We start from the raw sequence: 15,590 nt of genomic DNA on the forward strand, positions 1-15,590 counted from the left end.
AACCTGATGGCATGAACATTGATTTCTCCTGGTATTTTCTTTCTACCCCTTTCACCTTCTTCTATTACCCACTCTGGCCTTTTACCTCTTCTCTTCACCTCCCCCAACGCGCCTTCTTCTTCCCTTTCTCACATGGTCTACTTTCCCCTCATTATCAGATTCCTTCTTCTCCAGCCCTTGACCTTTGCCCCCCACCTCGCTCTACCTATCACCTTCCAGCTCGTCCTTCTTCACCTTCCCCCACCTTTTTATTCTGGCATCTTCCCCCTTCCTTTCCTGTCCTGATGAAGGGCCTTGGCCTGAAACGTCGACTATTTATTCATTTCCATCGATGCTGCCTGACCTGCTGTGTTCTTCTAGCATTTTGTGTGTGTTGCTGTGGATTTCCAGCATCTGCAGAATCTCGTGTGTTAATGAGGGATTCTCGAATGATATGTGCATATTGACTCAATTGTCTAGAAGGAAGTTTGTTGGCCTTTGGAAGAATTGGGATCACAAAACTTGCTGGGATAAATCGATTGGAACTTTTGAATTCAAGAGGTGGTGGTATGATCTTTGAATTTCTGTATTCATTTTCCTCATCCCAGGAGTACTCAAAGCTCCACCAAGTTGATGACGTAACACTGAGTGGAATATTGAACAGTACAGCACAGGAATGCATCTTTCTGTGCATGGCATTGTGACAAGCTATATTAGTAACCAAACACATAACTCAACATCCCTTCTATCTACATAATATCCATAACCCACTATTCTCTCATATTCACCTGCCTCACAGCCTCTGAAATGTCTCTAACCTATCCACTATCACTACTGCCCCTAGGAGTTCATTCTGCGGCCCACTATTCCGTGTAGGAAAAATCCTATCCTGCACATCTCCTTTATCTGCTCTCACCTTAAATACACAGCCTCTAGTGTTAGATGTTTAGTCAGTGGGAAGATGACTGTCCCTCTGACAGTGAGACACTCCCTCAGTACTGTCCCTCGGTCAGTGTGACACTCCCTCAGTACTGTCCCTCTGACAGTGAGACACTCCCTCAGTACTGTCCCTCTGACAGTGAGGCACTCCCTCAGTACCGTCCCTCGGTCAGTGTGACTCTCCCTCAGTAGTCCCTCTGACAGTGAGACACTCCCTCAGTACTGTCCCTCTGATGGAGAGACACACCCTCAGTACTGTCCCTCTGACAGTGAGGCACTCCCTCAGTACTGTCCCTCTGACAGTGAGGCACTCCCTCGGTACTGTCCCTCTGACAGAGTGACACTCTCTCGGTCCTGTCCCTTTCACAGTGTAACACTCCTTCAGTACTGTCCCTCTGAAAGTGAGGCACTCCCTCAGTACTCTCCGTTGGTCAGTGAGACACTCCCTCAGTACTGTCCTTCAGACAGTGTGACACTCCCTCAGTACTGTCCCTCTGACAGTGAGGCACTCCCTCAGTACTCTCACTCGGTCAGTGTGACACTCCCTCAGTACTGTCCGACAGTGACACTCCCTCAGTACTGATCCTCTGACAGTGAGACACTCCCTCAGTACTCTCACTCGGTCAGTGTGACACTCCCTCAGTACTGTCCCTCGGTCAGTGTGACACTCCCTCAGTACTGTCCCTCTGTCAGTGAGACACTCCCTCAGTACTGTCCCTCTGACAGTGAGGCACTCCCTCAGTACTGTCCCTCTGACGGTGTGACACTCCCTCAGTACTGTCCCTCTGACAGTGAGGCACTCCCTCAGTACTATCCCTCTGATGGTGAGACACTCCCTCAGTACTGTCCCTCGGTCAGTGAGACACTTCCTCAGTACTGTCCCTCTGACAGTGAGGCACTCCCTCAGTACTGTCCCTCTGATGGTGAGACACTCCCTCAGTACTGTCCCTCTGTCAGTGAGACACTCCCTCAGTACTGTCCCTCGGTCAGTGTGACACTCCCTCAGTACTGTCCCTCTGACAGTGAGACACTCCCTCAGTACTGTCCCTCTGACAGTGAGGCACCTCCTCAGTACTGTCCCTCTCACAGTGAGACACTCCCTCAGTACTGTCCCTCTGACAGTGAGACACTGCTTCAGTACTGTCCCTCTCACAGTGAGACACCCCCTCAGTACTGTCCCTTGGTCAGTGTGACACTCCCTCAGTACTGTCCCTTGGTCAGTGTGACACTCCCTCAGTACTGTCCCTTGGTCAGTGTGACACTCCCTCAGTACTGTCCATCTGACAGTGAGACACTCCCTCAGTACTGTCCCTCTGATGGTGACACACTCCCTCAGTACTGTCCCTCTGACAGTGAGACACTCCCTCAGTACCGTCCCTCTGACAGTGAGACACTCCCTCAGTACCGTCCCTCTGACAGTGAGGCACTCCCTCAGTACTGTCCCTCTGAGAGTGAGACACTCCCTCAGTACTGTCCCTCTGACAGTGAGGCACTCCCTCAGTACTGTCCCTCTGACGGTGAGACACTCCCTCAGTACTGTCCCTCTGACGGTGAGGCACTCCCTCAGTACCGTCCCTCTGACAGTGAGACACTCCCTCAGTACTGTCCCTCTGACAGTGAGGCACTCCCTCAGTACTGTCCCTCTGACGGTGAGACACTCCCTCAGTACTGTCCCTCTGATGGTGAGGCACTCCCTCAGTACTGTCCCCCTGACAGTGAGACACTCCCTCAGTACTGTCCCTCTGACAGTGAGGCACTCCCTCAGTACTGTCCCTCTGACGGTGAGACACTCCCTCAGTACTGTCCCTCTGACGATGAGGCACTCCGTCAGTACTGTCCCTCTGACAGTGAGACACTCCCTCAGTACTGTCCCTCTGACGGTATGACACTCCCTCAGTACTGTCCCTCTGACAGAGTGACACTCCCTCGGTTCTGTCCCTCTGACAGTGTGACACTCCCTCGGTACTGTCCCTCTGACGGTGAGACACTCCCTCAGTACTGTCCCTCTGACAGTGTGACACTCCCTCAGTACTGTCCCTCTGACAGTGAGACAGTACTGTCCCTCTGACAGTGAGACACTCCCTCAGTACTGTCCCTCTGACAGTGTGACACTCCCTCAGTACTGTCCCTCTGACAGTGATACACTACCTCAGTACTGTCCCTCTGACAGTGAGACACTCCCTAAGTACTGTCCCTCTGACAGTGAGACACTCCCTCAGTACTGTACCTCTGACAGTGTGACACTCCCTCAGTACTGTCCCTCTGACGGTGAGGCACTCCCTCAGTAATGTCCCTCTGTCAGTGTGACACTCCCACAGTACTGCCAGTAGTTCAGTTCTTTCTCAATGTTCCACTGAGGCATTGACCTGGACTTTTAAAAAAAAATATTTGTTTTTGCTCTTGGAGGAATCCAGTTCTGCCATTCTTTTCCCCGTCACCTATGCTGTTTCACAAATCGTCATAAACATCGCACCCTCAACCCGGAAGCTCCCACCATGCGCCTCCCTAACAACCTGCATGCCTTAGGGATTCGCGCAGAAACTGAAACACCCCGAGTCACAGCCTGAGTCGAACCCATGTGCTTGGAGGTGTGCGCCAGTGACTGATTGCACCTTGTTCTCGTTCGGTGGGTAAGAATATTGTCTGTTGTGTGCGAGCGAGTGTGTGCTAACCTCCAGCAGTGTGTTCATACCCAGTGTTCTGTTGTCAGGAGGAATGGTGGTTCTGAAAAAAATCTCTTTTCATCATTTCTTTGGCAAGCAGTCAAGGCAATAATGCTGTCCGCATCGGCATCCATCATTACTTAGTGGAACTGTCGGCATGCTGAATGTCATCCTACAGTTGTGTTTCCTCACTTGCTAGCAAGACGTTGAGGGTGCGATGAACCTGCTTGGGGCTGCCCTGCCCGTCACTCTGAAAGTTACCTTGGTGCACAGGCCAAGAGAGGTCCCAACTCCTGTCTGATCTCCCTTGGAAGCCCATGTTCCTCTTGGTGTTGTCTGAGGGGGAGATTCCAATGTGGGCAAGGAATCTTGTGTGTGGCCTTCCATGATGGAACAGTATGTGGTGTCCAGGCAGTGGAAGGGTAGGTTGGAGTCACATTAATTTAAAGAGCCTTACTTACTATTTAATTGGTATATTCCACAAGGAGCTGATGGTGTAAAATGTTGTGAGTGTGTGCGTGTGTGTGTATTGTGTCCATATTTCTATGAAATCCTACCTGTACATACAGCACTGTATAAAAAGATCAGGCACATATATATAGCTGGAGTACCTAACATTTTTGCACAGAACTGCCACTCCGTGGATGTTCTTTTTTATTTTTCACACCATTCTCTGTAAACTCTATAGACTGTTGTGAAAGAAAATCCCAGGAAATCAGCAGTTTCTAAGATACTCAAAGCACCCCGTCTGGCACCAACAATCATTCCACAGTCAAAGTCACTTAAATCACATTTCTCCCCCATTTTGATGTTTAGTCGTAACAACAACTGACCCTCTTGTCCATGTCTGCATGCTTTTCTGCATTGCGTTGCTGCCACATGATTGGCTGATTAGATATTTGTATTAACAAAGAGGCCCAATAGAGTGGCCACAAAGTGTAGTTATGCCTGTTTGTGTGTAGAAATGGGTGATCTCTGGTTGCAAGCAGCTGTGTGTTTCTTCAAGTACATGTAAATTGTTAGGTTTTGTGCATGCATGTGAAACACCCTGGTTTCCTTGCCTACGTAAGTCTAGGGAAGACACACTCAAGTTCTGCCCGAATCATGAGATACAGTTTGTGTGGCTGCTGTATAATTTGCCGCCCTGTTACAAATTAGTGCGAGTAAATAACAGATAGTACGCTGCATATGATTAAAGGAATTATATTTATGAATCTTAACTTAACTAAAAGTAAAGAATAACAAAAAAAAGGGCCCATTCTAATTAAACAGTCAGATATGCACAAGCTGGAGGTCATCGTGAACTTCTCTGTCACTCAAGCGCTGGGCCCTCGATCTATGTGAAAACACACACCGCCTTCCGAACATTGCGTGAAATCCATCTCGAACAAACGGGTCTCCCACCGGATCGTACGCTACGACTGATTCTCCCCAGTGTCTTAATCTCCTGTCAAAACAAAAGTGCCAAGTCCAACCTTAGTGTCCCTCACCAGAGAAACCTACCCTCAATCCGACCCTCCTAACTGGATGGCACCCATTTCTTCTCGTCTCTTATCTTCAGCAGTAACCCAAACAAGCATGAAAACAGAACAGACTGCACTTACAGAGCTGCCAAAATGAAATACAGTAAAAATATGAACCAGGGCATTACATATGTGTGCACACTTCTGCACATGAACAAACGTGTGTGTCTATATGCATGTTCAGTATGTGCTTGAGTGAGTGTTACTGCGTAAGACCGCATGCATGTGTGTTTGCAAGAATTCGTATGTCAAAATCAATTCATTATTCATATATGTCACCGCATACTACCTTGAGACACTTTATTCTTGCAGGCATTTACAGAAAAATTAAGAAATACAATAGAATTTAAGAAAATCTGTACACAAAGATCGCCAAACAACTGAAGTGCAAAAGAAGGCAAATTGAACAAATATTGGCTTTCAGCCTTACACATGTATACAGCCAAATGAAACATCATTCCCTTGGGCTGAGCTGCAAATGTACATATAGTTACACACTGCACGAATAGCCACGGAGCCTCGATCATTTCGCGCCCTCAAGCTTCTGGCTTGTCTGCCGCGGCAGACCAGGTGAGAAGACGCGGAAGCGTTATAGCGCGGTGTTTGCGCTGGTCTGGAGCCCGGCCCCTCTGATCTGTGCTGTTCTCTTGCGTTCGGACGGTGGAATGACAGGCTGGATTGGGGTGCATCTGCAGACTGTCGGGAGACTGTACCATCGATTGCCGCACATTGTCTTGAACTATATTTGTGTGTTTTTTTTTCAAGTGAATATGCTGTTTTGCTACTTTGAATTAGGTTATTCACTATTTTGTGTGTTACTCACTATTTTTGAATATTTTCTTCCTATTCTGAATGTTTTTTGCACCTTAGCCCCAGAGGAATGCTGTCTCGTTTTGCTGTTTCTGTGTTGGTTTGAATGATAAGCAAACTTGATTGTTTTGATATGTTAATGATTCAGCACATGCAGTGACAAAACCATATTAGCCAAAGTCCCTGTTTGACATGGCTTATGGGTAATTGTTCTGAAGCCATGGTTGCTGCAGGAACAGCACGGAGCAGTTTCTCTTCTCGCACTGGGTCAGTTGCAGATGAAGCAAATCCATTTTGTTTTCCATGGAGTGAACACTGGAGGGCAGCATCAATGGGAGAGCTGGTGTGCCGGGGTTAGCTTTTAACCTAACACGGATTCCAGTGCACTTGCTGTGTGTCTGCTTTCTCTCACAACACTTCCAGCGCTTCCTCCCCTGGGTGGCTGTAACAGGCGGTGCCACAGAATGAGGGCTTTTCTATGCAATAACTCGAGACTCCGCAGCTCCTCTGCTGTCGGTCTGGCTGGTGAACTACTGAACCAGGCTTACTGTATTTTGTTTTATTAACATCCAAAAGGGTGTTACGATCATAAGAGAAATATTTAAGTCAAACATTTGTATCACTTGTTAGACCTGGAGAGGCTGATGTGATTAAGTTCACCACCATCTTACGGGAAGTCCTGTTTCAATCCACCTGAGAAGTTTCTTCTGTTGGTGAATAAAACTGGGGAGGCAAAGTAGCCTGGCACGCAAAATGCTGCAGGTCCTGCTGAAGGGTCTCGGCCCGAAAGGTCGACTGTACTTATTTCCATAGCTGCTGCCTGGCCTGCTGAGTTCCTCCAGCATTTTGTGTGTGTTGCTCGGATTTCCAGAATCTGCAGATTTTCTCTTGTTTGTGAGGCAAAGTAGCCTAGTGGTTAGCATGATGCTAACCCTGGTTCAATTCCTGCCACTGCCTGTAAGGAGTTTGTATGTTCTCCCCGTGACCGAGTGGGTTTCTCCAAATGCTCTACTTTCCTTCTACAGTCCAAAAGTATGCAGGCATTGCTGCTTGTGTGTGGGAGTGGGCAGGAGTGGTTTGGGCTTTTAACATTTTCTGTCATTCTTTCTTTGGGGTTGTTTTTCTGTTTCATGGATGTCTGCCAAGAGTAAGAATTTCAGGTTGAATACTGTGTACTGTTATGATACGGCAACAATGAATATAGAATTGAGACAGGTTTTTATAAATAAATAAAACTTTTATTAAACACTGCTCAAAAAAACCCAAAAGTAAACAAACGACTAACTTAACCGGAAGTCAGCTGCTATACGGCAGCTCGAACAGTTCTTAAAGTGATAATGTAAAAAATCCAAGTGATTTATACAGTCAGTTAGGAGAAACTTCCCTTGAAGTGATAAATTCTCTTATGACGTTACTGCTGATCCCAACCAAAAATGCCTTGCCCGAAGGATTTACGATGAAGGAAATAAAAACGGCTTAAATGGACTGACCTTTTCCTTTCTGGCGAATAGCTCACTGCCCCAGTCCTTTCTGCTCTTAAAGCAGGGACTAACATGGGTGCAGCTTTCTAATTCCTTCCGAATGTGGATCAAATAAGGTCGAACTTGCTTTACTGCCGACAACACCAACTTTTCTTGATCCTTCACCTTCCCGAGTTTCGATAATTCTTCACTCTCCGACTGAACTTTAACTGCCAGCAATTTTCAGAACTGCCAGCACAGCAATTCTAACAGTAGAAATTAAAACTCCACTTTTAAACGAAACTGCATCATAAAATCAAATACGCAGCAGAATGGAGTCACTGACGACTTAAAGCCATGAACTAACCTACATCACAACAATGCATTCTCCTTTTATAACTTTTGAAATAGGCCATCACATGTCCTCTCACTGGCGGGAAAATTACATCATGTGACCTCACATTGGCGGGAAATTACATCACTCCACCATCACAAGACCATTACATCATGCCCAACAGAGCCTCAATTACATCTTGGTCATGTGACAATCACAAGCTACCCACGGGGTATGTAACAGTACGTTCTCTGATATTAAATGGAACTATTGAACCAATGGCGGGTAGATTAATTAGTCACATGATGTAATTGAGCAGCACAAGCTCAATGGGCCAGAAGGGCTTGTTACCATCCTGTATCTTTATATAAAAAAAAATCCAAGGCAAACTGAGAGCACCATGGAACTTGACTAGTTGCTTGAAATCCCATGTTAAGTTTTAAAAAAAAGTTGAGGACTTTTGGGAAGTGGTTCCAAAGCATTAAAAAGGCAGCAAACTGCTCTCCCCACAGGCGAGCTGTTATATCACTTACTTTAGAACCTCTTTCAACGAAATGCTAACAATCAAGGCACCATGGGAAGCCCTTTAATCGTAGCCATAGTAACATACCTCACTAAGATTTCTGTCCATGTTCTGGGAGCTGTTTTCTTTAAAAGATTTCGGAGTCCGATCAATGCAAACCTCTAAATCAGCTAAAGAAGATGCCAGATCTGGAGAGATGACTGCTTGATTTTAGGTGGAGCTGCATTGAGGAAGATTGTGTCCCCCTTTCAAGTTTTTCCCACTCCTTTTAGGGAAGAGACTACATTGTATCCATGCCAAGATCATTCGTTTGTTTTGTGCTGTGTCATATGATGTGACCAATCATGGTCTTTCTGTGACCATGGTTGTTGTTGGCAAATTTTTCTACTGAAGTGGTTTGCCATTGCCTCTTTCTATGCAGTGTCTTTACGAGACAAATGACCCCCAGCCTTTATCAGAGACTGTCAGTGTCACATAACCAGGACCTTTGATCTGCACCAGTTGCTCATATGACCAAGCACCACGTACTCCCAGGGCTTCACATGACCCTAATCGGGGGGGAGGGGGGGGGGTAAGCAGACGCGACACCTTGCCCAAGGGTGACCCGCAGGCTAGCGGAGAGAAGGAGCATCTTACACCTCCTTTGGCAGAGATGTATCTCCACTTGGCCATCCTATGCCAGGGCCACCAGACTCAGTCAGACTGATCAACACCTCCGCTGGCTAAGCCACCCCTCCACACCCCCAACCACCACTACTTTGCCAAAGTCACTTTCTGCACAGACGCTCCTGTATTTAGCATCACTTTATGGACATACTATCAATGTATATAAGTTATCTAATGTATTTATATTTATATTTTTATTGTGGTCTTTATCTTATTGTGTTTATTTGTGCTGTATCAGATCCAGAGTAACAATTATTTTCTTCTCATTTACACTTGTGTGTTGGAAATGAATTAAACACTGTTGAATCTTGAAGCTGCACCTCTTTTTTCGGATACTCTGCAAGAAATATCATCAAGTCTGCTGGTGTTTATTACCAATTCCTATGGGAGGAGTACTGGTGAACTGTTCTTGGTAGGATTAACAGGGTTTTTTTTTCCAGGATTGGGGATCCAAGAACTAGAGGGCATTGGTTTAATGCAGTAGTGCCCAACCTGGGGTCCCTGAACCCCTTGCTTAATAGTATTAGCTTATGGCATAAAAAGAAGTTGGGAACTCCTAGCTTAAGGTGAGAGGGAACAGATTCACTAGGAACCTGCAGAGCACCATTTCACCCAGAGAGTGGTCAGTACATTGAATGAGCTCTTAATTGCACGCCATAGTTGCTGTGAGACCTGTTGAATTCTTCCAGCATCTTGTGTGTATATTGAAAGAGCTGCCAGAGGAAGTACAATACCACTGTAGTGTAGTGATTGGAACAGCTGCTTTACAATGCCAGCGATCTCTGGGCGGGGTTCGATTCTGTAAGGAGTCTCTTATGTTCTCCAATGACTGTATGAGTTTCCTCTGGGAGCTCTAGTTTCCCACATTCCAAAGATTTACATTTATGGTTGGTGAGCTTGTGGGCACGTTATCTTGGCACCAGAAGTTTGGAATAGGAAAAATAACAGGGCTGCAAATGGCACATTTCACTGTAGGTTTTGATGTGCACGTGACAAATGAAGCTAATCCATAATCTCTTTCTCTCTAAACCACTGAGGCAGGTACATTTTAAATACATTTGGATAATTACAGGGATTGGAGAGGTTTAGAACAGGGGTTCCCAACCTTTTTTATGCAATTAAGCAAGGGGTCCATGGGCCCCAGGTTGGAAACCCGTGGTTTAGAGGGATATTGGCTAAATGTGGGCAAATGAGACTCACTTTGATGTGAATCTTGGACAGCGTGGAGCTGAAAGTTCTGTTTCAATTCTGCATGATTCTATCACTTCATACCGTTCTCTCATGAAGGTAGTCTTGCAGAGCTGTTGGAGAGGGATGTTCAGCGTTTAGATACAATGGTAAGGTAGCATTGATACAGTATATTTTCAAGGTGGAGTCAGAATCAGGTTTAAAATGACTGGCATGTCAATTTACACTGAATGTAAAAATATGTATTAAATATGTTGTGCAAAAAGAGAAAGGTGATGTAGTGAGGTTCATAGGTCCAATGTCCATCCAGAAATTGGATGTCAGAGGGGAAGAAGCTGTTCTTGAATTGTTCAGGCTCCTGTACCTCCTCCTTGACGGTAGCAGTGAGAACAAGGCATGTCCAAGGAGATGGGGTCCTTAATGATGGATGCAACCCTTTTGAGGCGTCGCTCCTTCAAGATGTCCTTGATGTTGGGTGGGGAGTGCTAGTGCTCGTGATGGAGCTAACTGAGTTCATAACTTTCTGCAGCTTGTTTCGATCGTGTGCAGTACCAGAAGGTGATGCGGTAAGTTAGATTGCTTTCCACGATACATCTGTGGAAATTTGCGAGTGTCTTTGGTGATGCACCAAATCAACTCAAACTCCTAATGAAGTATAGCTGCTGTCGTGCCTTCTTTGTAACTGCATTGATATGCTAGCCTCAGAGATGTTGATCCCCAGGAATTCAAAATTACGGTGTGTGTGTGTGTGTGTGTGTGTGTGTGTGTGTGTGTGTGTGTGTGTGTGTGTGTGTGTGTGTGTGTGTGTGTGTGTGAGATATGAGGGAATCTTGCAGGTGGTAGAGACCCAATGGGATACAGATGCTGGATTCTAGAGCAACAAGCACTCCATTGGAGAGAACTTAGCAGGTCAATCAGTTTGTATGTTCTCACTGTGGCCACGTGGGTTTCCTCCCACATTCCAAACACAAGAGGTTCTGCACGTGCTGGAAATCCTGAGCAACACACAGAAAACTCAACAAGCCAGGCAGCATTTATGGAGAGGAATAAATGGCCTGAGAGCCTTCATCAGATCAGTCCAGACTTTCTCGCCCAAAGTGTGGTGCATATATGGAACGAGTTGTCAGAGGAAGTGGTTGAGGCAGGTACAATCCACAGTGTTTAAAAAAAAATTTGGACAGATATATGGATAGGAAAGATCTGGAGGGATATGGCTCAAAAATGGGCAAATGGGACTGGCTTAGGTGGGGATCTTGGTCAGCATGGAGAAGATTGGCTGAAAGGCCTGTTTCTGTTCTGTCGTCGTCATCATCCATGATTGTTCTTGGCAAATTTTTCTGCAGAAGTGGTTTGCCGTTGTCTTCTTCTGGGCGGTGTCTTTACAAAGACGGGTGATCCCAGTCATTATCAATACTCTTGAGAGATTGTCTGACTGGTGTCAGTGGCCGCATAAGCAGGACTTGTGATATGCACCAGCTGATTTTGCATGACCCTGATTGGGGGGGGGGGGGCTGAGCAGGTGCTACGCCTTGCCCAAGGGTGACCTGTAGGCTACTGGGGGAAGGAGCGCCTTACCCCTCCTTTGGTAGAGATGCATGTCCAAACTGCCACCTGTGCTGTATTACTCTGTAATTTAGCTGAACTGAATGCTACCTGGACCAGTGGTGGAGGGATCTGAATACTTACGAGTATCAGCAATGGCTCTGAGTTAGAACGACATGGGTTCGAGACCAGCCAGAGACCTGAGGGCAAAATCCGTACCTGATTTGTCAGCACTGTGTTGAGACTACTGGGAGGGCAGTCGTTACATAAAACTAAGATGTGTTTAAGAGGCTCAGAGATAGACTCATTACAATGGAGTGTTATGGACCTTGTGTTGGCGGAGGGGACTTATTTACTCTGGTGTTTAATTACTAGTTTAATTAGTTTGACACAACGTAGTGGATCAAAGCTCCTGTTCCTGTGATGTTCTGTTCTAAGTCCTGCAGTTTATGTCAATCTTCTATTCTGTTTGGCCAAAGCAACTCAGGATAATATTTCAAAGAAGACCAGGGATCCTTTCTCAGAACACTGCTAGTTTGGAAGAGCAACACCTCAAGCACCTTATCTCCTTACCTGCCCATCACCTCCCTCTGGTTCTCCCCCCCTTCCCTTTCTTCCATGGTCTTCTACCCTCTCCTATCAGATTTCCGCTCCTCCAGTCCTTTATCTCTCTCACCTATCAGCTTCCCAGCTCTTTACTTCACCCCTCCCCCTCTCCTGGATTCACCTTCCTCCCTTCCTCCCCTCTTTCTCACCCAGACTTCTCATCATTTTTTCCAGTTCTGTTGAAGAATCTCGGCCTGAAACATCGACTGTTTATTCATTTCCATACATGCTGCCTGACTTGTTGAGTTCCCCCAACATTTTATGTGTGTTGCTTTGGATTTCCAGCACCTGCAGATTTTCTCGAGTTTGTGACACCTCGTATTCGGTCCTGAATATTCTCCAACCTGATGGCATGAGCATCAACTTCTCTAACTTCCCATTCCCCATTCTAACCCTTTCTCTTCTCCTCACCTGCCCATCATCTTCCTTTGGTGCCCTCCTTCCAGCTTCTCACTTCATCCCTCGTTCCCTTCCCCCTCACCTGGTTTCACCTATCACCTGCCAGCTTGTATTACTTCCACTTACTCCACCTTCTTATTCTGGCCTCTTCCCCCATCCTTTCCAGTACTGCTGAAGGGTCTTGGCCCAAAACATTGACTGTTTATTCATTTCTATTGATGCTGCCTGACTTGCTGAGTTTCTCCAGCATTCTGTGTTTGCTGCTCTGGATTTCCAGGATTCTTGGTCAGAATATCTTCCATAATTAATGTTACTGAAAGAATATTCCATTGCGGTTCATGCAAGCTTGTTGTGTTGGATTGGCTTCTCTGCTTTGTCTATCCTACCCAGCGACTGCGCTTCTAAATCGGTAATTTCTTCAGAGGCTGGTGCTATAGGAATGACAACCTCTCCCTGCCTGTGGAGCTGAGCCAGGGGGTGAGGCAGTGGTTCAAAAGTTCATTTATTATCAAAGTATGTACACCTCTGAGATTCTTCTTCTCCAGATAGCCATGGATCAAAGAAGAAGGATGGATGTCACTCTAGAGAGAATCACAAACCCACTCCCCGCTCAAAAAAAGAATGGCAACATGATCGTTAACCTCCCAAACCCCCTTCCCTACAAGAAACTCAACAAGAACATTGTCCACCAAATCCCCCTCTCCCCACACAGAAAGCTAAAAAAAACACAAGAACATCGACCCCCAAATCCTCCTCCCCACACAAAAATAACCAAGAAAACAGAGATTATAAAAACTACAAATCTGAAAAGAGTCCATAGTCGAGCCAATGCCGAATACTTCGGTAACATCATCTAGCATCATTGGAAGAGAGAAACTCAGAGGCATGGTGATAGGTGTGGGATGAAACAGGAACTGTAGGCCCAGAAGCCTTTCCTTGCTCTTGAAGTCTCTTATTCTAAGTATTTGTGACAGGGATCAAAAAGAAGAGGCATCTCTATATACCGTGAGAGATCAACAGAGATTGTCTAATCTCTCTCTCCGTTTGGCTGAACATTGTATCCCAAACCAAGCAGAGATGAAAGGAGAGTGTCTTGTTGGGCTGTACACCTCGGCACTGGGTCTCTTGAATTTTTAATACCCCTGTTGTTTGGTGTTTCTCTGCTTCCTTCGGTTTCAGTCTCCTGAAACGGAGCTGGAAGCTGCCAGGCTGAGAGAATCCTCACCTGCCTGAGGAAAAGATCAGCCAACAGAAAGCATGGATGCTAACGTGGCAAGGTTTTATTATTGTCAGTGTGATTGGAAAGCCAAACAATATCTTTCCTTATTATATCTGAAGGCCTTGTGTGCTTAGGAAAAGGGTTCCCACATACCCTTCTTTTTTCTTTCCCCTTCCCTCTATACATCAAACGTTGTCTCCTTTTGACCCCTGATTTGGGTCTATTACCTTCTCCCTCAACCTCAATTCCTTAAAGGAGCTCCTAGCTGCTCAAGGGCCTGTGAATTTTTCCAGAGAATGATCCTGTATTGAGCAATAGACAAAGTCAAGTTCATTGTCAGATGCATAGAGGTGTACTGGAAAACAGCAGCAACACAGGCACAGAGCATTAGTGATGCAACATTCCCAGGAAAACATAAATTAAACATAATTTTTACAAAATTATAGGAGAAAGAACACAATTGGAACAAAAAATCAAACTGTTTTCGGTGCTGTTGGTTGACGCTGACAGACCATGCAACCTTTTTTCAACCCTCATTGGCTGTCTGACACTTCCATTCTTGTGATGTCTCACCTCCCTGCATCTGATTGGTAAGTGAGCAGAATCCTCTTCACCTGATTGGAGGATTCTTGACACTCAGTCAAACAGCCATCCATCCCTTATTTCCAATTAATCTTCACAAAACCCGGATAGCTCCATCAGTTTTCGAGGGAGTGCTGCATTGTGGGAAGTGCCGTCTTTTGGTCTATGTACATATAAAGAGACTATAGAGATTCATATGCCTGCAGGAAAATGAATCTCAGGTTTGTACATATATGTACTCTGATAATAAAATTTACTTTGAACTTTGATGAGCTTTATTTGTCACATGTGCATCAAAACGTACAGAGAAATATGTCATTGGTGTCAGTGACCATCACAGTCCAAGGATGTGCCAGGGAAGCTCATGGGTGTCGCTGTGCTTCCTGTGCCAGCACAGTACTAACCCTAAACCGTATGTCTTTGGAAAGTGGGAGGAAACCCACCCAGTCATAGGGAGAATGTACAAACTCCTTACAGACAGTGTCGGGATTTGAATCGCAATTGGAGATTGCTGGTGCGGTGAAGCATTACGCTAACTGCTACCCTACCCTGCCATCCACATTAGCTCAGTAGCTTTCTCAAAGTTCAAAGGAAATTTTATCAAGGTGCATATATGTCACTGTATACCACTCTGAGATTTGTTCTGTTGTGGGCATTCATAGTAAATAGAAAGAATCACAATAGCATCGATGAGAAATCGCACCTGTCAGAGACTGACAAACAACCAGTATGCAAAAGGCAACAAACTGTGGAAATACAATAATAAAAATAAATAAATAAGCTATAAATATTGGGAACACAAGTTGCAGTGATTCAGAATCAGTTTAATTTCACCAGCATATGTTGTAAAATTTGTTAACTTTGCGGCAGCAGTACAATACAATACATGATAATATAATATATAAAAACTGTAAATTACAGTAAATAAATATGTATATTAAATAGTTAAATTAAATAAATAGTGCAAGATTAGAAATGAAAAGTAGTCAAGTAGTGTTAATGGGTTTTGTGTCCATTCTGAAATCGGATGGCAGAGGGCAGATGGCATAGTTTGTGGAATCGGTTCTGTGTTGGGGTGAGTGAAGTCTTGCCTTCTAGTTCAAGAGCCAGATAGTTATAGGGTAATAACTGTTCCTGAATCAAGCCTACTTAAGTGT

This window comes from Hypanus sabinus, chromosome 29 (genome assembly GCF_030144855.1).
Source record: "Hypanus sabinus isolate sHypSab1 chromosome 29, sHypSab1.hap1, whole genome shotgun sequence".
Lineage (NCBI taxonomy): Eukaryota > Metazoa > Chordata > Chondrichthyes > Myliobatiformes > Dasyatidae > Hypanus > Hypanus sabinus.